Genomic DNA, 26,303 nt, shown 5'->3' with positions numbered 1-26,303 from the left:
CATACAAACACACACACACACACACACACACACACATTCATCCTGTAAATATATTATAAATATATATACATATAAATTATATAATTATATAATTAAATATGTAAATATATATTATATAATTAAATTATATTTTCATGGTAAAGCAATATTTACCCTGCTAAATTAAATCAGATGCACTTCATCAAACACAAAACTTTTAAAAAACCCCTCTTGTCTTTTTATTGACCATCAATGCAGAATAGAGATAAAATGAGAGAGAGATAGAAAAAAGCATAGATGCAGAGACAGAAGGAAAGAAGAGAACTAGAAGAAATCTATAAACTGAGGGGAAAAAATGAGTTTCTACAGTGTACACAGCACTCAGGAGTGTGCGTGTCATCTGTTTTTAGCCATCTTACTGAAACCAGAAAAGTACACACATGACACCACATATTTCAAACAGATGTTGAAGTTAGGAGTCTCACAAAAACCCACAATCAAAATAATTATCCTTACAACCCAATGTTTATAAAGTGTTTATGTGACACTAAGCATTGGGTCTCACTGAAGTAGCTGTCATGTTTTAAACACGTTAAAGTGCTTGTCGATCAGCAAACACCTTTACACAACTCTACACCATACATGATACAATCATTTATCAACACTGTGGAAACACAACCCGCCCTTTTGCTTTCATGCAGACAATTACACAATACGTCATATACTTGCAGGTATCGCGTCGCACTGAGTTTAGCAGTTCAAGGGTCAGTTCGATTTTTAATGATTGTCAGTCAAACTGGCAAACTTCAAATGCAGGTTTAAAATTTTTTATTTGCTTTTAGTTTTGAATTTTATTGTACTTTTTTTTTTTTTTTCACCATTTTTTATTTTACGTTCAACTGGTTCTGATTCTTTAATAGTTTCATAAAATAGTCTCACTTCCTAAAAGTATCAAGTCCTTCACTGAATTTAGCTGTTTTAGAGCCAGTTTAATTGCAAATAATCGTCCATCATTTTGGCAATTTTTTTTATTTTTTTATTTTTATTTATGTTTTTATTGGCCTTGTGCCACTTTGTATTTAGAGGAAAGTGAAGAGTAAACAAGAAATGATGAACAGGATGTTGCGAGCCAGATTTGAACCCACATAGCTTAATGGGTTGTTATGCTAACCTCTAAGCTGCAGCTTCAGCATGCTTGCAAACCAATAATTCTTTTTATTTTATTCTATTTTATTCATATTTTTTTTCTTATTTTCTAATTCTAACTAAATTATATCTTAAGAAAAAGAAGTCTCTTGAAAAATACTTCTTAAGAATATTTAATGTCCCTGTCAAGTAGAAAAATTCATACGAACTTCTTATAATTTGTCCTAGAAGATTTTTATGAATCCCAAGTTTAATTGAAGTCTCACTTTCTGAAAGAATAAGGAATTTGTCTGTTGTACGTTTACGAATACACACCTTTTGTTGAGCAGAAACCCAAAGAACTTACCAGCAAAGAGAACGTGTGGCACTTTTCACCACCACAGAGATGATGCACAATATAAGAGCACATCGTAATAAAGTCAATTAATTGCCGCCTGTGGCTATAATGTGGACATTGTGTATAGATAGAGATATTTAATTTAGGCCAGCAGTCCCTGTGTTTGTTCCATGGGGATCGAGAGACAGTGGCGCGTCTCGAATGAATCAAGCAGTAAATGAGGTGCGGAAAAATAGGTAATTATGTTAATCTCACAAATGACCTCTCCCATTAATTGATTTTATGCAGCCAAATCATATTTATCTCTCTTTTGATATATTTTTTCCATTAACATCTCTGATGTAATTAAAGGGGTTTTATTTTGAAGGAAATTAGCCCTGGATGCCGGCGACCATTAAAGCAAGAGAGTCACTTTTATGCCGCGTTAATGAGACAGTGGCTTGTTGTCTGGCAAAGTCGTGCGGCGGCGTTTTAGCTACGCCATGCTTGCGTGCACAAAGACCTTTAAGCTTAAATAGCCCCTATTCTTTAACCTTAATCACTGTGTTGGCTTGCCATACTCTGCCTGACCGCGTATGTGCACGCGTGTTCACTCGAAAGCGTTCACGCCTTTTTCTGTTTCTCATTTTTACACATAATCAGCTAAAAATTAAACTCATCGTGGGCTTTGCTTAACATTAAATGGGTGATTATTGGTAATAAATACTTTTTTTAATACTTATTTCATAGGCAGTTTTCTTGCTCAGTTAATAAGTGTAATTTGATTTGCTTGAGAAATTACAGTTCCCTCAGAATTAATGTGGCAATCCCAGCCCCTGAATTTAAAGACATTTCAGATTCTTCACAGGTCGTGTGCTTCTACAAAGCTTCCTCTCGCATAGCGGCTAATGGAGTTGAACAGTCGGTCACCGTGCCTTCTCTTCGCTATATAGCTGATGTGCCCTTGGTTCCTGTCGAGCTTGTTGTTTAGTGGGCCCACTGCCATTTAATTTTTTAAATGGGGTTTACCAAGCTGATTCAAGTGGATGCTTTTCACTTTAAAGGGTTGAAGGAGCTTCATATCAATGTTTCCCAAACTTTTTTGTAGTAGGTTCCTCTACATTGCTGTTATAGGGCTCAAGAACTCCTACATTGACACCAAACCAGATATGCGTTCCTATTAGCTCTCACTGGATATTGTTTAGCATTATTATTAAATGATTAGTTCACCCAAAAATGCAAAAAAAAAAAAAAAATCACATAAGGTGATGTTTGGCAGCAAGTTAGCCTTACTCACCATTCACTTTCATTGTATGAACAGATGCAATGAAAGTGAATGGTGACTGAAGCTAACTGGTTAGGAATGGTCCTATAACTGATCTACAAGTTGCGTGCAAGTGAATATACAGTATGGTACTGGTGTACAGATAAAATGAGGGTGCACATTTAGGTTTTTGCTTGCCATTAATCACACACAATCAACCACAAACGTCGTCACGAATTCCTTCCTTCAGTTGATGCCGTTTCATATTTTTATCACATGTCTGCTGTAAGCCTTTGAGCTCGCCACATAACTTGCCTTCAGCTCTAGAGGTGTGATCATCTAGTTCTGAGTGACGATGACAAGCTTGTTGTTTGCCACGTTCTAATGGCTGCTAAATGTTTCTTTAAATAAGAATGGCTAAAACACTTCTAGTAGTCCTTGTTGCCCTCAAATTGGAAAGGGACATGCATAGTGTAACATGCATAGTGAAGTAGCAGTAGTGAAATGTTGCCCACTTTCTATTCACTGACCATCTGATGCATATTGCACACATAACTGGTTTACATTTGCAGATAATCTGCACTTCCAATCTGGTTGGCTGGCTTTATGGAACTTTTGGGACTTGCGGTGCACCGTTCTGTCTGGAAATGAACAAGGTTGAGCGCTTTTTAGGAAGAACTTATCAAAAGATTTGGTAAAGTTTGCCAGGTTTGTGGCATTGAATCTTTGAAAGGTACTCGTTTGGAGCCCTGTATAGCAAGTACATTAGATTTCCACAAGCTTCCCCAAAAGGCTTTCTTTCTTTCTTCCTTCCTTCTTTTTTGTACAGTTAGTATCAAACTGATACTGTTGTGAAATTATTTATTTATTTATTTATTTATTTTTCATGCTGGTCAGTTATAGAACAAAGCAGTGCCCGCCCACTTTTCCAGACGTCTTTTTTACCGGAAGTATTATTCCCATTAATTTTGTTTTCCATAGGGATTTCATAAAATCCTTCATTAAAGAGTTCCAAGCTTTGGACCAAACGAACCAGCTCTGAGGTGAATCACGTTATAAACTTTCATGTGAAGCAAAAAAAACATTATTTGAAAATCGGACAAAAAGACAAGGAATGACCTACAATACCATGAAGCATTGTGAATGACATAAATTAAAATGAATATAAAACTGTTCTATTAAAGATATTGATTGTAAGTATATAAACAAAACATTTCACTTTGATTGCAAAATATTTAGACATATGCAAACATAGAATTATTTTAAAAGTGTCGGAAGACCGACTCAATTGCGTTATTCGCAGTGCATCATGGAATTAGGCGGCCACTGCAGAGCTTGTTTGGAGCTCGTTGTTCGCCACGATTCACTGATTGGTGAATTGTTTCCCTTTTAGATCATGGGTAGTGTAGTTCTTCACCAGAAATTCCCCTATTAAACAAATTTCTTTATAAAAATTACGTTGAAATAGCATGGACTGATGGCTTCAACATATACCATCAGTTAACAACCTTGGAGCTTGAAATCAATTCCCCTATGGAGAAAATGAATAGGATTTTAACCAGACTGTTGCACTCTATTGTGGTATCAACTATTTCTTACCTAAATGGCGCATACAAACAAAATCAACTGTGGTTGGTCACTTTACATATCCATCAAACAATTGATTCCTGCTTAAGTGGCCAGTTCTTGACCAAAAATAAGCTGAAATGTAGACCAGATTCTATGCTGATAGTCAAAAGTCTCACTATGCAACTTGACTTTATGCATCGTTTGTTATGCAAATAACTGACTTTTTTTTTTTTTTTCATTTTTAGAGAAAAACCATTAATCTATTTCTCACTTTTTTAGACAATTCATCTGTCTATTCCAATGCAATAGATGTCTCCAGCATATGTCTTCTATATGACAAAAGCCTCTCTCTCTCTCTCGCTCTCTCTCTCTCTCTCTCTCTGGGATTACATTACCCAAATTGGAATGACTTGAGCTTAGTCTGTAATTCCCATGAAGCTGCCCCCTCTCCCAGCAACTCAATCCCAGACCGTGGCCAATCGCACTGTGATGTATCAAGACGTCTCTGTGGACTCACTGCCTAAAGACACCAGTATCTGACCCCATTGTTTTCCACTTTCAAGAGCAGTATACACACATTGATAAAGCTGTCTTCAGATGCGATGAGTGCATTAAAATGATACCAAAGAGGTTACACAGAGGGGCTAATGAGTGTATTTCTTTTGGATATAGTGATTGGCATTTTGGACAGATACATCATGAGAACATGTATTCAGATGCTTCTGGTTGGATGTCCAGTGAAACACTGTGAAAAGTGAACCATTTGCTTGGTTTTGGTAGGAAATGTTTGGGGTGGTGTTGTGCCCAATGTGCCCTTAAAAGAATGTTCACCTCAGTCACCTTTCACTTTCATCACTTTTTCTTCCATACAATGAAAGTGAATGGTGACTGAGGCTAACATATTATCTAACATCTCCTTTAGGGGCAGTGGTGGCTCAGCGGTTAAGGCTCTGGGTTACTGAATCAGAAGGTCGGGAGTTCAAGCCCTAGCACCGCCAAGATGCCACTGTTGGGCCCTTGAGCAAGGCCCTTGACCCTATCTGCTCCAGGGTTGCCGTATCACGGCTGAACCTGCACTCTGACCCCAGCTTAGCTGGGATATGTGAAAAAAAAGAATTTCACTGTATATGTGCAGATGTATAATGTGTGATAAATAAATAAAATTATAAATTAAATTAATTATTATTATTAATTAGTGTTTCACAGAAGAAGAAAAAATAAGTCATATGTGTTTGGAACAATATGAGGGTGAGTAAATAATGACATAATTTTTGTCTTGATAGCCCAACTGTTGTATATTCGCTCTAGTAGTTAGTTTATCAGCACTGAATATCGCTTCATTTGAAATTTGCAGCTATTGCTAAAAGCATCCCACGGTTTTCACTCTGACTTGCTACTGCAATGACAAAGTGAGAGACTGAGCCAATCCCGTGTTTCACCCAGATGTGAAAATTCTGTCTTCATTTACACATCCTTGTGTTGTTATAAACCATTATGACTTGTCTAATGATCACTGTCTTTCTTTCTTTCTTTCTTTCTTTCTTTCTTTCTTTCTTTCTTTCTTGGAATGCAAAGGGAGATGTTAGGCAGAATGTTAACCTCAGTCACCATTCACTTTCATTTTATTGAAAAAAAAAAAAAAAAAAATGGCAATGACAGCAGTATCACTCAGATTCCTCTTAAATTGTGACTCAAACCTTTGTGCCATAACCACGCATAAACCTCACTGTGATTACTCCAGTACCAAAGTGTACTCTTCATGGTACATATTTCTATGTGGCAGGTTCCCCACACCTCTCATTTCTTTCTCAGATTTTTTTTATTTTTTTTTACTTGTGGTTAATTCATCTATTCTTATGAGTCATTTAGTTCTTTAATTACCGTAAGCAGCAGATGCACAATGGAGTATTAATGTGAGTGGGTTTTACAGCCACTCCATCATCGCGAGCCTGTGAAGTCTAAAGACATAATTGACGTGGAAGAGAGCTCCGAGACGGGGAGACAATATTTAGCAGATGCTTTTCTTGTATGCTAGAAGGATGTTTATGCATTTACATCACACTAAAAGGGCAATTAACATAATCATAATTCAGTAACTGCCACGATGGACTGACACAGTGGTGGGGTACTGGACTGAGGTCTGTATTAAATGACATGGGGAAGTTAAAGGGGTACTTCACCCAAAAATGAGAATTCAGGCATTATTTAGTCGTCCTCATGTTGTTCCAAACCTGCATGCTGTTAGTTTTTCCATTGAACTCAAAAGGACAATTAAAAAAAACCTTTGTTCTGGTGTTTTCCATACAAGGACAGTTAGTGACCATGTCTTTCAAGCTCTAAAAAGGACAAAAAGCACCATAAAAGTAGTACATACCACTTGTGCAGTCTTCTGAAGCCATAATGATTTGATTTGAGAGCTACAGCAGAAGGGAAGATTTTCAGTAAATAATAACATACGTTTTGGGCTGTCCCTCAAACAACACTTTTATATGGCTTCAAAAGACTTGGAATATAGTGCACAAAGAGGTATAGACTACTTTGATGGTGTTTTTTTTTTTTGTTTTTTGTTTTTTGGAGCTTGACAGACATGGTCGCTATGAATTGATTTTGTATAGAGCTGTGTGAAGATTTCCAAAAAACCTGCTTTTGTGTTCCATGGATAAAATAGCACATGGGTTTGAATAAATAATGACAGATTTTTCATTTTTGCGTGAACTATTTGGGTGAACTGATAGAGATAGCATGTATATAAGCGTGCTTTTTAGTGCATGTTTGCTTTTCCGTTTGCATCTGTATATGAAAACAAGTCGGCATTCAACCACAGATCTTGGCATGCATCACATTGTGTGTGTTTGTGTATGTCGTTTCATGTCCGGCTCTATAAATGGAGCCCCACTCTTGCCATCTGTTGTTAAGCTGCTCCTAAGGTGGAGCTTCGGAATCCAAACAAACTGCAAACTGAGGCTGTCAGAGCTGCATAGCTGAGATGACCCCCAGACCCGGGGTCACACTTCTGTACCAGGCTCCACACAGCACCCTGTTTATTTACCCTATAACTCCTTTATCATCTCTCTCTCTCTCTCTCTCTCTCTCTCTCTCTCTCTCTCTCTCTCTCTCTCTCTCTCTCTCTCTCTCCCCCTCTCTCTCTTTCTTTCTTTCTCACTCTCATTCATCAATAAACAGTCATGCATCCCCCTCCCGCATCCACCATCAGGGTGGGTGGGTTACTTTTGAAATGTATTCCACTACAGTTTACAGAATACATGCTGTAAATTGTAATTTGTAACGTATTTCGTTAGATTACTCAAGGTCAGTAACATATTCTAAATACTTTGGATTACTTCTTCAGCACTGGTAGATTTTTTCACTTGTTTTGACTATAAAAACTCTGCCAGTACAGTAAGACAAAATACAGATGTTAAAAATACATTCTCTGAAAAATATCTTATGCAGTGTTGTTTCTAAAACAAGATAAATCAAACTGATCTTGTTTTAAGGATTTTCAGATATTTTTACAGGAAAACATTATTATCAAAAATATGATTTTTGCCCGAATATCAAAGGTCTTACAAGAAAAAATAAATTATGATCCAACTTGAATTTTCTTAATAAAAATATGATCGTGCCTGGTAACGTGCATGTAGAATGGCTAGAAATAACATTTTAGCTTAGCGTAAAGCTGACAATTTACACAAGGTTTATTTCTATTTCTTCTGCTCCAAACTTACTTCAAACTTACTTCTCTGTCTGCTCGTATGAATGTAACACATCATAAGAAAGTGGTTCACTGCTGTTCAAATGCACTTTGGATCGCATCATTTATATGTTTAAATGTTTTCCATCTGAAAGAACTAAATATTAAATGAAACAAATGACAATAAAATGCAAAGTAATCTCTTCAGTAATCAAAATACTTTTTGAATGTAACTGTATTCTAATTTCCAATTATTTAAATTGTAACTGTAGTGGAATACAGTTACTTATATTTTGTATTTTAAATACGTATTCCCATTACATGTATTCTATGTGCATACATTGGGTCTGAAAGACTCCATAAGAGATGTCTTGTAGGCACAGCCTTTGCATTGGCGTCGTACCTTTGATGCTTTAAAATGCTTCCTATGTAGGCAACTCACTTGGTTTTGAATAAGAGCCACTCACCCTTCATACCTTTAAGAACCCTCTCTGTTGTTTTTCATTTTACTCACTCTTTTTTCCAGAGGAAACATTTGTCAACTACAAACATTAGCAGTTATTTAAGAGAAATGGTTGCAATGGCTGTTTTTTATTTTATTTATTTGCAGACAGCGCTTATCTACTGCAATCACTCAGCAAGCCTTATATGGTTTGAGCACAGCAATTTGAAATGTTTAGTGTTGTCATTAATATTAATAGATTGGTAGAAAAGTGCAGTCATGGGAGGCAGTAGTAATGGTTTGAAGTGGGTATATAGCATTGATTTATTTATGTATTCTACATAGATTAGTTTAGAAATCTAAACAGCGAGTGTGTTTCCAAGAGGGTTTCAACACAAGCACCTGTTTCCCATGTGAAGAGGCTTTTTGGACATTACATCAATTAGATACTTAGCAGGAAATTCACTGGCCCTTGTTTGCATTGCATATAAATGTCCAATATAGAAAAAGAACAAAAGGAGGCAAAATTAGTGAGAGAAAAAGAAACTCAATCTAAACGGTCATGATCTTCAGTACTTACATTCTCATTCCTGTGAATGAGCATTCTTGATTCATATGAATTTTAATTAAACAGCATTGACGTGAACTGACAACACCACTGTGTCACTGCATGTTTGCATACACAATACAATTTTAGGTAGGATCTTAAAGGAATAATGAAAATTATTTGATTGTCTACTCACCCTCATGATGATCCAAACCAGAAGGATTTTATTCTTCCATGGAACACAAAAGGAGATGTTAAGCAGAATGTCCAGGCTGCTCTTTTGCATATAGTGAAAGTGAATGGGGACTGGGGTTATCAAGCTCCAGAAATGACAAAAAGCACTATAGAAGTACTATAAAAGTAGTCCATACAAATTGTGGACTATATTCCTTATAGTTTTTTGAAGCCATACAATAGCTTTGTATGAAACACAGACCTACATTTAAGTTATTCACTGGAAATCTTACCCTTTTCCGTAGCTCTCAAATCTCATTCATGCTTGTGTACATTCAACTATGCCACATCAAGACATGTCACACCAGGTTCTGCCTAACATCTCTTTTGTGTTCCATTGAAGAAAAAAAAAAAAAAAAGAAAGTCAAATGGGTTTTGAACAACATGAGGGTAAAATATGACAGAATTGTTCCATTAAAGCTCACTGGATGGACAGTTCCACAGCCTGCTTTGTAATTGTGATCTAGAAAAAGAACAAATTAGAGGTAGAGGTGTGGAAGAATGGTGTAGCTGATTTATTTTTTATTTTTATTTTTTTACATATTTTCCACGAAACTTTCTCATAAAACCTTGACAAATTTCTCATAAAACCTTCCCATGAAGCCCTCAGGACTATCCCACCAAAAGCATTAAATCTAATAACTGTGACATTTAAGACAAAACCCTCAAGCCCTGTAGAAAACAAGAAGATTTGCTGAATCCAAGAGTGTTACGGACGTTAGCAGACCTTTCTGTGGGTCATGTCTCCAGACCTCTTAACGCTGTGTAAACAGCCCTTTCTGCTTTACAATGCTTCACCTGTGTGCAAATCTCCCACTAATTATAGACACGATTAGTTTGAGCCATTTCACATTCAAGGTCTTTCTTGCCACGGCAAGGGGCACAGTGGTGAATGAGGACCCAACACACATAAGTATAGTCTTATTTTTCACTGTCAGGTCTCCCTTCAGAAACACACAAAACAAGCTCCTCAAAGGTTAAAGAGATAGTCCGGCCAAAAATGAAAATTCTGTCATCACTTACCATCATGTTGTTCCAAACCTGTACAATTTTCTCTTTTCTGTGGAACATAAAAGGGGATGTTATGGAGGATGTGAGGCCTCAGTCACATTTCATTGTATGGAAAAAAGATGCAATAAAAGTGAATAATGACTGAGACTAACACTTTGTCTAACATCCCCTTTAGTGTCCCATGAAGGAAAGAAAGTCATGCAGGTTTGGAACTACATGAGGATGAATGAATGATGACCATGTTTAATTTTGGGTGAACTTTACCTTTAACAAAAGCTAAAGACTATAAAAGGTATTTACATATCTTGAGTTTGTATATTGTAGGGTTGTAACGAATCACTTACCTCATGATTCGGTTCGGTTCACGATTCTTCAAACTAAGACTGAATCAAGAAAATGTAAGATTGAAAGTTGTATTATTATTACTTTAAGACATGCAAGACAGTTAATTTCCTTTAAAATGTATCTAAAAGTACTGTTCTTAAAAGTGCTAAATGGTTCATCAGAGATGTTCTGAGCTAATTTTTATCCCAGTACAGGGCAATGGTGACACCAAATGGAAATATGTAAGGGATAATCCATGGCTAGGTGTGTGTTAAGTGATTTTCATGCAGCAAGTGGAGGCGAAGAACCACCCGAAGTGCATTCAAATTGTTTAACGCAAAGCCGTTAACACCTATCCATGGATTATCCCGCTTACACCAGGGTCAGTTGCCAGCATTGATTATTTACAGCCGTCAATTATTTTTTTACAGTGCAAATTTTGACTGGAAGGATAAAAACAGTTAACTTTTTCTTCAGGCTGATAGATAAAGAGTTTAATACTACTTAAAATAATAGATAGAAATGAATATAAATGTTGATTTCAGCACAGTGATTTGGTCACAGTGAATGTCGGGGAGTGCAGAGAAGGGTTTGATCCGGAGGCGTTGTCTATCGATCGCACTCATTCCCACGGCTATGCATCGCTTGTGTGTAGATTGCACCACTGTATTACTAATATTGTAGTAACCGTGTTTTTTTGTTTTTTTGGGGGGCAGAAACCATAGTTTTAATGCAATTAATCATGGTGTTAGTACAGTAATATGCTGGTAATATTGTAACCATGGTTAATTTTGTGGTTACTGTAAATTTACCAAAAAAATGCCATGGTGAAACCATGGTTACTGCAGTAAAACCAAGTTGTTTTTTCTAAGGTAATGTTAAGGTTAGGTTTAGGGGTAGGGGTTAATTTAGTGTGTCTGTGGGACTCTAAATAAACACAATAAACGCACTGCAATGATGCCCATATACTATATGTTTATTTAAATATGGGTGCAAATACACTAAGGTGCAATTTGTATCTACCATTATTTGCACCAGGGTTGTGGTGAAAATAATATTTGCCACTGTTTGCACTGGGATGTAAATAGCATATATCATTATTTGCACCAGGGTGCATACAGCATCTGCCAATAATAATAGCCACATAATGTAGGAGAGTTGGCACTCCTCTAATATTTAATTCATATTCTTCGTCATTTTCACATTAATGAGGAAAACCAGCATTGCTGATGTGACAGTTGTAAAAGTAGCACTTACTTGGACATGATGAGGGAAAACCATCCAAACCATGCGAACTTTGACCTCTGAAACATCCTCATTACCATATGACCTAATTAAAATATGGTATCCATTAAGGCTGCACGATTGATTGAATTAAGAATGAAATCACGATGTGGCGTTGCACGATTACTACACCACAAAAGGATGCATATTATAAAACAATCTCCATTCAGAGCTTCAGTAAGTGATGTGTGATCGTGAGGCGCCCTCTAGTGCACATGTTGAGCAGGGCCGCAATTTTAGATGATGTTTTTCATATTACAATATAAATCGTCTTGCTGTACAGCGAAAGATGCATTATCATACACAGTATTCAGCATTGTATCCACCTTATTTTGTAACGTGGAAGTAAGCAGCAGCTTTATTTCCGGCGAATGTGTAAAAGTTCTGCTGTTATTGATGCAATGTAAATAAATAGAAGGATAATAATACCAGAATTTAGTGATATAAGTTTATAAACTATCACAAAACCACAGGATGTACAGCAGAATGATGGTCTAATGCCGGATAATTTTCTAACTTCAGCATTTATAGTAAAAAAGTAAATCATTCACTTGTTGCTGTGTGTTGTATTGAAGAGATGATAATAAAATCTGCATCTTATTTTACTGAGATTGTGACGATACAGTGTTTCTTGTCTCCATGTGAACCTCTCTATATATGTACCTACATAACCTCCAATGATGCCTTTGTTTATTTCCAAAGGCGATGTTTCATAAGCCATGTTAAATGCGAGATCTGCGTGTTTGTTTACTATGCACTGCTAAGAAAGAGAGAATGCTCTCTGACAAGAACGGAGAGTAAAATGTGTTTATTAATTTGCCAAGATGAAACAAGATGCAGTTTTGTTGCAAAGAAAGTTCAAGCAGAATTTGCTTAGCGGCTTTCTGCTCTCTGCTGGTTGTGTAAAATTTGTGGAGGCGTGTCAGATGGTGCAGATAACTGTCCTGTCAGCACCTGATCTCTCATTCATTCTGCCTGTGCAACAGTGTGAGAAAAAGATGGCAAAATGCGATATACGGTAAAATTATATGCGTTCAAAACCAATGAGTTTATGAAAATCATAAACGATCTATATTGCCAGCCTGTAATATAAAGCAGCATAATGTAGAATTTTTGTATCACTAAAATAGCTGGAAGTGGCTGATACTGGAAGTGGTCCACATTCAAGGTTGATAATGGCGGTACCCTAGTTTTGCTGAAAAATAAGGTGGATATAGTAGATTAATATGACACTGTCTTGACACCTCTGTAAACTCTTTTCTCTAGTGCAGTCAGAGCAGATCACTCTCGCACTTCAAATGGACATTCAATCCCTCGTGCTGAAAAGGCACATCTCTCTCCAGCTCCTGGTGCTCCCTGTATTACATTCACTTTTCTGTTTCAGTTTTCACAGTTTCATATGAACTCATCCTACAACACCTGTGGCTGCTAGTGTGCAGTCATATTCTAGAGCTCCTTGAATTCAATGAAGCGATTTCCATTTGTATGCCTGCGTTACATTTGTATTCAGACGTTGCGCGTTTTGGATATAATACGCGCTAAAAAATAAATAAATAAATGCAAAATATAGTCCAATCTCCACTATGCGCATAGTCACATTTTTGAACCACTATGTATCCTGTCACGATAAACCGTTACACACCTAGTATACTGTCTTAGCAAATTTGTAATTTCTGTGAGGTACTCGTCCTATTCTTTAGAGAAGATTTTAATTTCTCTGTGCTCTCCACCATTTAATGGGTCTCTTTTCTTTTTAGGTGTTTTGTTCGTGAGCTTATTTCTGTGGTTAACTGCTACTTTTTAATGGTTAACAGCTTTAATGTTAAACAAAGTGTCTAGGAAAGAAAGGTTTGTGTTTGACTGGTTATTTCTATAGTTATGTACCTTAAAATCTTAGAAATGAAAACAACTTTTGAAGGTTTACACCATTAAAAATTGTTTATTTAAAACACTTGTAAATGCTTGTCTTGAAACGCTTGTATTGAAAACGCGATGTTTGAAACTAACATATAAAACCAATGTTAGAGAAAACAAGCATTTGTGTAATTGGACTTCTGACTCAAAAACTCATAATTATTGACAAATAGCCCTTGTGACAACTAGTCCAGGTCCCCCTTATATACAAAATGTGTGATTTGTTTCTATTGCTTTCAGGGTGAAGTGAATTCATGAATAAGGATTTGTATGGCAAGCAAAGCTGAGCTTACACAGCAGGAACCCCCAAAGCCTGTACATAATCCACATGTGCAAGTGACATACAGACACACGCGTCTTCACTCGCTATCACTGGAATAGCCCTCGGTCATGAGTGCTGGCTTACTTATTACACATACTGTATGCTACACTCAAATGCATTATGTAAACATGCATATGCAGAGCGACGCTGTTTAAGGAGGAGCTGTTGATGTGAAGGTGAAACATTAGACATGAAATAAAAGGGATTGTAGATGACGAGAAGGAAAAATTGTGTTGTCATGGTCACTGTGATGAGATGAGGGTCTTTGTTGGGCTTTTGTTCTTAAGGTTTGTTTTCTAACCAAAAACACCTGAAGGGGTTGTGGGGTGTGTTTGTGTGGGGTGTGTTTGAGTGTCTGTGCAGCCATGGCATCAAAAAATCCTAACAAGGAATTTTAATGAAGAATTCTCAAGACATCAAATGTCCGGCGCTCGACAAGTCGCATGAGTCACTTTCAAGCAGTATTTATGCCATACAAATTAAAAGGACAAGACAGCCACGGCTGACCTTTTATTTTGCATTAAGTGATTTTAATGAATGTGTTTTCCTTTGTTTTTTTTATCCTATTCACTGTCATCAATATTCATTTTTGGCACAATCCACAAATAGAGTACACATTATCACATTTAAGCTATCTATCTATATGAAATATATGATTTTAAATTCAATATATATATATATAAACTTAGCTCTCCTCTCCTCTCACTTTCAACAGCTTTAATTTTCAGCAAATTTAACATGTGTAAATATTTGTATGAACATAAAAAGATTCAACAGCTAAGACATAAACTCAACAAGTTTCACAGACATGTGACTAACAGAAATGGAGTAATGTGTCCCTGAACAAAGGGAGGGGGGAGGGACTGTCAAAATCAAAAGTAACAGTCAGTATCTGGTGTGGCTACAAGTACTGCAGTGCATCTCCTCCTCATGGACTGCACCAGATTTTCCAGTTCTTGCTGTGAGATGTTACCCCACTCTTCCACCAAGACACTTGCAAGTTCCCGGACATTTCTGGGGGGAATGGCCCTAGCCCTCACCCTCCGATCCAACAGGTCTTAGATGTGCTCAATGGGACTGAGATCCAGGCTCTTCGCTGGCCATGACAGAACACTGACATTCCTGTCTTGCAGGAAATCATGCACAGAACGAGCAGTATGGCTGGTGGCATTGTCATGCTGGAGGGTAATGTCAGGATGAGCCTGCAGGAAGGGTGCCACATGAGGGAGAAGGATGTCTTCCCTGAGATTGCCTACAATGACAACAAGCTCAGTCCGATGATGCTGTGACACACCGCCTCAGACTATGACAGGCCCTCCACCTCCAAATCGATCCCACTCCAGAGTGCAGGCCTCGGTGTAACACTCATTCCTTCGACGATAAACGCGAGTCCGACCATCACCCCTGGTGAGACAAAACCGTGACTCATCAGTGAAGAGCACTTTTTGCCAGTCTGGTCCAGCGAAGTTGGGTTTGTGCCCATAGGCGACATTGTTGCCGGTGATGTCTGGTAAGGACCTGCCTTACAACAGGCCTACAAGCCCTCAGTCCAGCCTCTCTCAGCCTATTGCGGATAGTCTGAGCTCTGATGGAGGGATTGTGCGTTCCTGGTGTATCTCGGGCAGTTGTTGTTGCCATCCTGTACCTGTCCCACATGTGTGATGTTCAGATGTACCGATCCTGTGAAGGTGTTGTTACACATGGTCTGCCACTGCGAGGATGATCAGCTGTCCTTCCTGTCTCCCTGCAGCTCTGTCTTAGGTGTTTAACAGTACGGACATTGTAATTTATTGCCCTGGCCACATCTGCAATCCTCATGCCTCCATGCAGCATGCCTAAGGCACATTCATGCAGATGAGCAGGAACCCTGGGCATCTTTCTTTTGGAGTTTTTCAGAATCAGTAGAAAGGTCTCTTTAGTGTCTTAAGTTTTTATAACTGTAACCTTAATTGCCTACGGTCTGTAAGCTGTTAGTGTCTTAACGACCGTTCCACAGGTGCATGTTCATTAATTGTTTATGGAAAACATTGTTTAAACCCTTTACAATAAAGATCTGTAAAGTTATTTGGATTTTTACAAAAGTATCTTTAAAATACAGTGTCCTGAAAAAGGGAAAACTTTTTGCTGAGTTTATATATATATATATATATATACACCAACCAGCCACAACATTAAAACCACCTGCCTAATATTGTGTAGGTCCCCCTCGTCCAAATCAGCACCAATAGCATTCTGAGATAATATTCTTTTCAGCACAATTGTACAGAGCGGTTATCTGAGTTACCGTAGACTTTGTCAGTTCGAACCAGTCTGGCCATTCACTGTCCTCTCTCATCAACAAGGCATTTCTGCCACTCACTGGATGTTTTTTTTTTTTTTTTGGCACCATTCTGAGTAAATTCTAGAGACTGTTGTTTGTGAAAATCCCAGGAGATGAGCAGTTACAGAAATACTCAAACCAGCCTGTCTGGCATCAACAATCATGCCACGCTCCAAATAATTGAGATCACATTTTTTCCACATTCTGATGGTTGATGTGAACATTAACTGAAGCTCCTAACCCATATCTGCATGATTTTATGCACTGTACTGCTGCCAAAAGATTGGCTGGTTAGATAATCGCATGGATGATTGTTAGTGTCAGACGGGCTGGTTTGAGTATTTCTGCAACTGCTGATCTCCTGGGATTTTCACACACAACAGTCTCTAGAATTTACTCCGAATGGTGCCAAAAACAAAAAAACATCCAGTGAGTGGCAGTTCTGTGGATGGAAATGCCTTGTTGATGAGAGAGGTCAACAGAGAATGGCCAGACTGGTTCGAACTGACAAAGTCTACGGTAGCTCAGATAATTGCTCTGTACAATTGTGGTGAGAAGAATAGCATCTCAGAATGCTATTCTGAGATGCGGGTTGGTGCTGTTTTGGCAGGACGAGGTGGACTTGCACAATATTAGGCAGATGGTTTTAATGTTGTAGCTGATCGATGTATATAAATATATATATACGCTGGCGGCCAAAAGTTTGGAATAATGTACAGATTTTGCTGTTTTGGAAGGAAATTGGTACTTTAATTTACCAAAGTGGCATTCAACTGATCACAAAGTATAGTCAGGACATTACTGATGTAAAAAACAGCTCCATCACTATTTGAAAAAAGTCATTTTTGATCAAATCTAGACAGGCCCATTTCCAGCAGCCATCACTCCAACACCTTATCCTTGAGTAATTATGCTAAATTGCTAATTTGATACTAGAAAATCACTTGCCATTATATCAGACACAGTTGAAAGCTATTTGGTTCGTTAAATTTACATTTATATTTACATTTATTCATTTGGCAGACGCTTTTATCCAAAGCAACTTACAAAAGAGGAAGACATAAGCGAATCATCTTAAGGAGACAGTGGTATGAAAAGTGCCATATTACAAAGTTTCACTAGCATCAGAATAGTATTCAAAACAGATTAATGTGCAACAAGAATTATTATTATATATATTTATTTTTTATTTATTTATTTATTTTTATTTTTTTAATGACTGGTTAAGTGCTCATGGAAAAGATGTGTTTTTAGTCATTTTTTGAAGACAGAGAGTGAGTCAGCTTCACAGATGGAGTTGGGAAGGTCATTCCACCAACGTGGTATGATGAAGCTGAAAGTCCGGGAAAGTGTATTGGTGCCTCTTTGTGTTGGTACAACAAGGCGACATTCCTTAGCCGACCGTAGGCTTCTAGTGGGCGCGTAGCTCTGCATAAATAATTTTAGGTATGATGGAGCAGACCCAGTGACTGTTCTGTATGCCAGCATCAGAGCCTTGAATTTGATACGTGCATCAACTGGCAGTCAGTGGAGAGAGATGAGGAGTGGTGTAACATGTGCTCTCTTTGGTTCATTAAAGACCAGACGTGCTGCTGCATTCTGGATCATTTGCAGGGGTCTAATTGCACATGCAGGGAGGCCTGCAATGAGAGCGTTACAGTAGTCCAGTCTAGTTATGACAAGTGACTGGACAAGCAGTTGTGTGCCATGTTCAGAGAGGAAGGGTCTTATCTTCCTGATATTACCCCTAGATTTCTGACTGTTTTGGAAGGCGTTACTGTAGTTGCACCCAGCTGCACAGTGATGTTGTGTCACCAGCATAGCAGTGGTAAGAGAAACCATGTGCGTGAATGATGGGTCCCAGTGATGTTGTGTATATAGAGAAGAGAAGTGGCCCAAGCACTGATCCCTGAGGTACCCCAGTAAGCAGCTGGTGTGGCTTGGATACCTCACCTCTCCAGACTACCTTGAAGGACCTAGCTGAGAAATAGGAATTAAACCAGTCAAGCACAGTTCCTGTAATGCCCAGTGAGGAGAGAGTAGAGAGTAAGATCTGATGGTTGACTGTGTCAAAGCAACTCAGCGACTCAGTGACAGACAGCCAGGCAGTCTCGGTGGAGTGTCCACTTTTGAAGCCTGACTGATTGTCATCCAGCAGCTTGTTCTGTGAGAGATAGGCAGAGATTTGATTGAAAACTGCCCTTTCAAGTGTTTTTGCAATAAATGGGATGAGAGAGACTGGTCTGTAGTGTTCTATTTGTGTGGGGTTAAGTGTGGGTTTCTTCAGCAGTGGGGTTACTCGAGCCTGCTTACATGTAGTGGGAAAAGTGCCTGTAAGTAGGGATGTGTTAATTATGTGTGTGAGTGCAGGTAGGCTGGACGGAGAGATGGCCTGGAGAAGGTGAGAAGGAATGGGGTCAAGGGAACAGGTGGTGGAAATGAAGCTTAACATTGTCTTTATGTTTGTTTTTGAGTTGCCACAGTATGCAATAGACCGGCATGTCTTAAGTCAATATTAGGTCAAAAATGGCAAAAAAGAAACAGCTTTCTCTAGAAACTCATCAGTCACTCATTGTTTTGAGGAATGAAGGCTATACAATGCTTTAAATTGCCAAAAAAAACTGAAGATTTCAGACAAAGGTACACACTACAGTCTTCAAAGACAAAGGACAACTGGCTCTAACTAGGACAGAAAGAGATGTAGAAGGCCAGATGTACAACTAAACAAGAGGATAAGTACGTCAGAATCTCTAGTTTGAGAAATAGACGCCTCACATGTCCTCAGCTGACAGATTCATTGAATTCTACCCGCTCAACACTAGTTTCATGTACAACAGTAAAGAGAAGACTCAGGGGTGCAGGCCTTATGGGAAAAATTGATAATAAAAAGCCACTTTTGAAACAGAAAATCAAAAGAAAAGGTTAGAGTGGACAAAGAAACACAGACATTGGACAACAAATAATTTGAAAAGAGTGATACGGATCTTAACCCCATTGAGCATATGTGGGATCTGCTAGACTGTAAGGTGCGTGAGAAGTGGCTGACAAGAGAAGCCACATCTATGGCAAATGCTACAGGAAGCGTGGGGTGAAATGTCACCTGAGTATCTGGACAAACTGACACCTAGAATGCCAAGGATCTGCAAAGCTGTCATTGCTGCACGTGTAGGATGATTTTTTGATGAGAACTCTGAAGAAGTTTAAGAAGTTCTGAACTTTTTTTTTTTTTTTTTTTTTTTTGGTAATAGTACAATTTTCATGTCCTGACTATACATTGTGATCTGTTGAATGCCACTTTGGTGAATAAAAGTACCAATTTCTTTCCTTAAGAGCAAAATCTGAACATTATTCCAAACTTTTGGCCGCCTGTGTGTATATGTGTGTGTGTGTGTGTGTGTGTGTGTGTATATATATATATATATATATATATATATATATATATATATATATATATATCTCTGTGGAAAGTGCCTTATGCTGATTCGCATTAAGCATTGCACATAGCAAGACACGATTGTGCTGTTTTAGCAGCTCAGTTATCTGTTAACATTATCTGGCTTTTGAACTGCTTTTGTATCTGATCAGTTCCACCTAATATGTCTCTTGATTCGCTATTGTAGCGCCCAGACAGCACGTTGTTCTCTTCACTCTAAACGCACATTCAGATGCCTGACCTGTCATTGTCTGGCAGTTTATCGTGCTTGCGTCTGGAGCTGCTTTTAGCCTAGTGTGTCTATCAAACCCTCACTACCTTTGAATGTGAGATCAAACGAAGATGAATTCCAGGCAAAGAGATGGAAATGGGGAACGCGAGGGGGCTGTTTGTGCATGTGTGCGCATACACGCATGTGTGTGTATGTGTGCGGGGATGGGCACTGTGTAAACATCACAGTGATACCTCACAATGGGTTGCTTTAGCACGACGCTAGCCCTCAGCCAGTCAGCCACGCTCTCTAGCTTGTTAAACAACAAATAATTCCTTCGCCCGGGGCCCGCGTTCACCTCGGAAACGGTGCTGAGTTCATCCTCTCTCTTCTCATTAGTTTTGATCCTGACATACTCTTTGAATCATCCCCGTGTTGCTTTTAATTGTGTTTTCCCCCTGATGTAGTCAATGAAGACGTATCTTTTAGCTGGTTACATTAAAAACAAGAAATTTGTTATTATTAAGGAGCTTGCTTGTGAAGTCTTATTTGATATAGAAGATTTTCTTCTCAAAGCGGCCTCGACAGGAAGCAGTCTTGCGGTTAGCGTAAGAGCTCCATATCTCTGATTGATCATCTGGTTTGTTTGTTGACAACCCTTTCTGACGCAATTAACAACTGAAATCACCAGTGTACTTTGTGTCCCCATCTTGAAGTGTCTCAATATCACATCCTGTTGACTCAAATATCCTTGTTCCTTTTTTGTGTTGTAAAAGTTTCTGTGTAAATAAAACGTGTGCAGTGTCAGTGTGTCCATGCAGTAATCTTCAACGTACGGTTGGGAGAGCATGTTTTACGTTTCATCTGCCATAACCATCAAAACTGAGAGTGAGAAAGAGAGTGAGTCATACAAAGGTAATACAAGTTATAAAAGAAGTTCAACCCATTTTATCAATGCTTTTATTTTTGGTTGTGTGTGAATCAAAATGCTGAGACTTGGCGCCTACAAGGAAACACTTAAATTATTTAGAATGCCTTAAAAACAGTCTGTATGGAACATATAGGAATGCCTGAGAGTAAAATGTTCTTCTTGATTGCATTAATAGTAACAAAAAAAAAAAACAAACAACAAAATTTACTGATTTGGAAGACACTTCCCTGGGAATCGAACCAATGACCTAGACATAACTAGCGCAATGCTTTACCAGTTGAACTACAGGAATATAAACCAAGTATAGCACAAACTAAACACATTAACTGACAGAACTTTTCAAAGAATTTCCGCTATGTAAATCTAGCTTCCTAGGTACAGAATTTTATCTAGTCTGTCTTTTAAGTCCATACGCCGAATGAGTTTTCTCAGATTTTTGCCACTCACCCAGAATGAAGTGTTTCATGCCCATTCATAGCGCTAGAGGAGTTTTAGTGTCATATTCTCATGCATATTTAATTAGACTTCTATAAATAAGGTATTTATTTTTCTGCTGTGTGAGCGCGCTTGGCCGGTTAATGTGGGAGGGGGAGAGCGCGATGCCAACAGTTTTGGATGAGAAAGTGGCTTAGGGACTGTCCCTTTCAAATAAGCCTCCATCATATTGAACGTGGGACAGGTCAGCATGGAAATATTGCTCTCTTATTGATTTAATGAAGTGATTTTGACTACTGGAATGTAAGTCACAAAGAACTTCAAGGGTAGAGGAACCTTTGGTATGTATCTTGTGTGTGTGTGTGTCTGTGTGTCTGTCTTAATGTAGTGTCTGACTACATGAATGTGAATGATGTGTGTGTGTGTGTGTGTGTGTGTGTCTGTCTTAATGTAGTGTCTAACTACATGAATGTGAATGATGTATGTGTGTGTGTGTGTGTGTGTGTGTGTGTACGGCATACAGTGACCCCAAACGGTATTTCAACTCTTTTGGACACTAAATGCCACTGTATTGCATACAAAATATCAAACAATGTGGTAACACTTTATAATATGGTTACATTTGTTAACATTAGTAAATGCATAAGGTACCATGAACTAACAATGAACACTATATTTGTTACAGTATTTATTAATCTTTGTTAATGTTAGTTGATAAAAAATACAATTGTTTATTGTTAGTTCATGTCAGTTCATAGTACATTAATGTTAACTTACAACTTTCGATTTTAAAATCGTCTTAGTATATTTTGAAATTAAAATTAAGGTTAAGAAATGATGTAAAATTATTGTTCATTGTTAGTTAAGGTTAGGGGTTAGGGTAAGTTCATTTTTAGGGTTCACTATGTTAACTAATATTGTTAACTAATTTTACAGCCTGGTCTCATGAAATTTACGTTAACATTGCAACGTTTTTGCAAAACTAAAATTACGTTCTTCATTCCATGTTTGTCTGCAGTTTCAAAGCGAAACTTCCAGCAGAGGGCGCCAAAACCGAGTAAAATGAGGTTGTAATCGGACAAGGTTTTTAAAGTGAATTTTTGATGGAGATTTAATGAGTAAAACGTACCTCCCTGACCTAAAATTGTACAGTAAACCTTAACAGTAGTGTTCGGAAATATAAATGAGAGTTTCGTGCGTCTTTGACTGGATTCGAATCGAGCTCAAATTCCGACGCTCTCTCAGGTGAGCTACCAAGCAAGCTAACAATATATAAATAAGTATGTATATGTAGGTGGGTCTGTAATGCAAGTGTTAAAATGTATAATTTTTTTCAAATCATGCGTTAAAGTAAAAGTGTTTTGATATCATAACTTAGTGGGGGATGAGTAATAGAGTGAAAAATAAACTTTCATAAAGTCATAATCAGCAATTTTACTCATGATTTCTGTGACATTGAATAAAACACACAGTTGTTGTAGCTCCTCTAGTGTTCATTTCACTGGGAAACTGCAGCGAAATGTAGAAAGCGGCACACAAAAGTCAGTTTGCAAAAATGTATATTGAGTAACGTTCATTCTATGAGACCAGGTTGTAATTTTAACAAATTATTTTAAAAATGTTACCAACAAAGTGGCACCTGCTAACAAATGATGCTAGAGCTTTTCTCAGAACTAACTTGTTTTTCTTTGCCATTTTTCCTTTTAACCCACTGGTACCAAGGCCATTTTTAGTATTTTATGTATGTAGTTAGTTCTAGAAGAGTAACCACAGGTGTAGTTCATCACATTAACTATAGACATGTTCCAAAAGTTTTGACAACCAGAAAGTGTCCAAATATTTGTAAAATATTTGCTTGAAAAGTGTATTTGCGCTCTATTGTCCAAATGTCCAAATACTGTTATGGAGCCACTGTATATGCAAATATATGAGTTTTATGTATAGTGTGGACGGTCAGTGTCAGATGGCACTGAAGTCACCCCTCTGTAGTCTGTTTTTATATTCCTGCCCAATGATGTCATCCCACAACTGCAGTGCATGAGAAGGTCACACACACACTAATGCAAACAGGTAGTTTCTCTAGCCGAGTGGCTTAGTTCTCATCTCCGGAACTTCTTTTTCAGAGCTCTTCAAGTGTACGACCAGACAGGAACCCTGTACTCTCTGTAAAATGCAAGAGTGTCCGCCCACTTTTTCGGCAGCATTGGTTCCAGAAGTATTTCTCCTGTTCATATTCTCCATAGGGATTTCATAAAGTACTTAAATTAAAAGTTCTAAATCATGAACCAAACCAACCATCTTCGAAATGAATCACAACATTATATTTAGATTTGAAGCAAAAAAATATTTGAAAATCAGAAAAGACAAAGTTACAAGACTGTATACTTAATGCGTTTTATGAGGCAATGAACTACTCATCTCATTATGAATTCTGTAATTGATTAAAAAAGGTACACTATAAAACTACTTACAGTAAGTAATTGATCATAAGTATAAAACTAAATGTTTTTCAGTTAATTGCAAATGTATAATTCGATGCTGAGCTCTTTTGCATCTTCTGTAATCTGTTGAGCACAACAGTCGGTTTGCAGAAGTAAAATTCCCATTCATTTTCTCCAAGGCAAATTTACTATAACTTATAAACCTTTAAAGGCAGACCTACCGTGACCTCCAAGGTTGTTTATTGACAGAATATGCTACTGTCTTGAGTTATTTCAACTTATTTATTTATTTATTTTTAAATCGTGTTAAACAGTGGAATTCCTGGCAAAGAACTACACTGCCCATGATCCTGAAGGGAAACGATCCACCAATCAGAGAATCAGTGCCAACAAAGCACGTCAAACAAGCTCTGTAGCGACTGTACACTCCCATGACGTTCTGTGAATTAAGCCAATTGAAGCAGCTTTCCTACACTCTGAAACTACTTACTGTATATATTTGTAGATATTTGAATATTTTGCGATAAAAATCAAATATATTGTCGCTGTACTTACAGGTATTATCAACAGTTTTAAATCAAAAGTTGTATATTTGTCCATCATTTTTCATTCGATTACGTCATTCGCAATGCTTCTTGGGATTGTAGTTAATTGCCTTATGGAAGACGTTAACCACACAATCTTGTGCCTTTGTCTTTTTGTCTGATTTTCAAATCGTTTTTTGCTTCAAATCAAATTTTGTAATGGCAGATTCACATTGGAGCTGTTTGGTTTGGTTCATGGCTTGAAACTCTTTTAGGAAGGATTTTATGAAATCCCTATGGAAAAGAAAATGTTGGAAAAAATACTTCCAGACCTAAATCAGCTAAAAAAGTGGGCGGGCACTGCTGCAGTCTATAATATTGGTCTCCCTTTAGGATTATGGGTAATGTAGTTCTCCAACAGGAATACTGCTTTTAAAGTTGTTTTTAAGCATATATCATTGCTTGACAACATTAGAGCTCATAGTAGATATGTCTTAAAATGTTTGTATCTTATTGCTAATGTGTATTATTTGTATGGGAAATATGAATGGGGGTTTTACTTGGGGAACCCAACTGTTGCGCTTTTGCCTGGCCTCTCTCACTAAACTACCTCCTTTTCCTCCACGTCTCTCTTTTTATAGGAAAGATGTAAAAATCTCATTCAAATTAATTCAGACATTTATTTAAATGTTGCCTCGAGCATATGGCTAAACCCAAAGTTGCATATTGGTGAGTCCCCATTCTGCTGGTCGGAGTGGATTGAGAGGGGTGTTAATACACTCTGTGACCTATGTGAGAGTGGTGGGTTGAGATCGTTTGAAAATTTGGTCCAACATTTCAGGATTCCTAGATCTCAGTTCTTCGGGTACTTATAGCTGCGCCACCTGCTCTGTACTATTTTTGGGAGTAGCATACACCCCCCTAAAAGGGCAGATACTCTAGAAGTGGTGATAACTGCTTTTGGAAAAGGTCATGAGGCATCAGTGTATTACTCCCTGTTAATTCAGAGTCTGGGGTATGGAGCTTCAGCTTCTCTCAAAAGATTATGGGAGAGAGATTTAAATTTGGTAATGGAGGAGGGAGTGTGGGCTAAGATTCTAAAAAACGTCAAGTCTACATCTAGAGATTCAAGGGTGCGTCTGATGCAATTAAGATTTTGAATCGATTATATTGGACCCCCTCTAGATTGTATAGATTTAGTCTTAAAGACACACCCACCTGCTGGCGATGCCAATCAGAAGATGGGGACACAATCCATGTTTTTTGGGGATGTGTTAAAATACAGGAATTTTGGTTTTAGATTCAGGGATTTATGTGTGATGTGATGGACACACGGGTTTCATTTTGCCCCAGACATTTTGGGTGATGGAGAGGTCATACATTTTGGGGATAGCCACTTGAGAGGTTGGGTCCTGGCCGGTGTTATGGTTGCCAGAAGAATAATACTTAGGGGGTGGAAGACTGCTGGGGCACCCTCGTTTCGGGAGTGGTGCTGGGAGATGAGTGAGGTTGTGGAATTTGGGGAGGCAATCTACAGAAGGTTGGGAAAGTGGGATTTGTTTAATAGGAAGTGGGGTGGATATTTGGATTTCTTGGAGGGTTCTCGGGGAGGGGAGGTGGAGAGGGATTTTTAATTTTTAGTTTGATGTGTATGTATTCTCTTGTTTTTTGAAAGTATTTTTTTTTGTTGTTTGTTTCTAATTTTTTGTTATAATTGTAAGAGACCACTGTAATGTGTGTTTGTGTCGAGTTGGGGGGGGGGGGGGGGGGGTTAATTTATATAACTGATTCCGTATTTTATGTTGTGTTTTGGTTTTTGTGTATGGAATCAATAAAAATGTTAATAACAAAAAAATCTCATTCAAAGACAGCCCTCTTGTTTTGCACACTTTCTCGAAACCTTTATAGCAATCAAGTTCTTAATAACAGGTCAGTAATATCAGATAATGGAGTCTGGACTCC

At 37.9% G+C, this 26,303-nt stretch overlaps 1 protein-coding gene across 13 annotated transcripts in view; it reads left to right on the top strand.

Annotated features, from left to right (window-relative positions):
- The window catches only part of LOC127449108 (forkhead box protein P1-B), a 258,227-nt gene that overhangs the window by 150,464 nt on the left and 81,460 nt on the right, over positions 1-26,303 (top strand). The window contains exon 1 of one of the 13 annotated variants that reach the window (XM_051712290.1): positions 20,794-20,925. The exons of the other annotated variants lie outside the window; for them this stretch is intronic. The gene's annotated coding sequence lies outside the window, so the exon portion shown is untranslated. Of the gene's footprint in view, positions 1-20,793; positions 20,926-26,303 lie in introns of those variants that run through there. 13 annotated transcript variants of the gene reach the window in all.

The sequence above is a fragment of the Myxocyprinus asiaticus genome, chromosome 12 (genome assembly GCF_019703515.2).
Source record: "Myxocyprinus asiaticus isolate MX2 ecotype Aquarium Trade chromosome 12, UBuf_Myxa_2, whole genome shotgun sequence".
Lineage (NCBI taxonomy): Eukaryota > Metazoa > Chordata > Actinopteri > Cypriniformes > Catostomidae > Myxocyprinus > Myxocyprinus asiaticus.
Note: the sequence above shows the minus strand (reverse complement) of the source record. Positions and strands in the feature narration are given on the sequence as shown.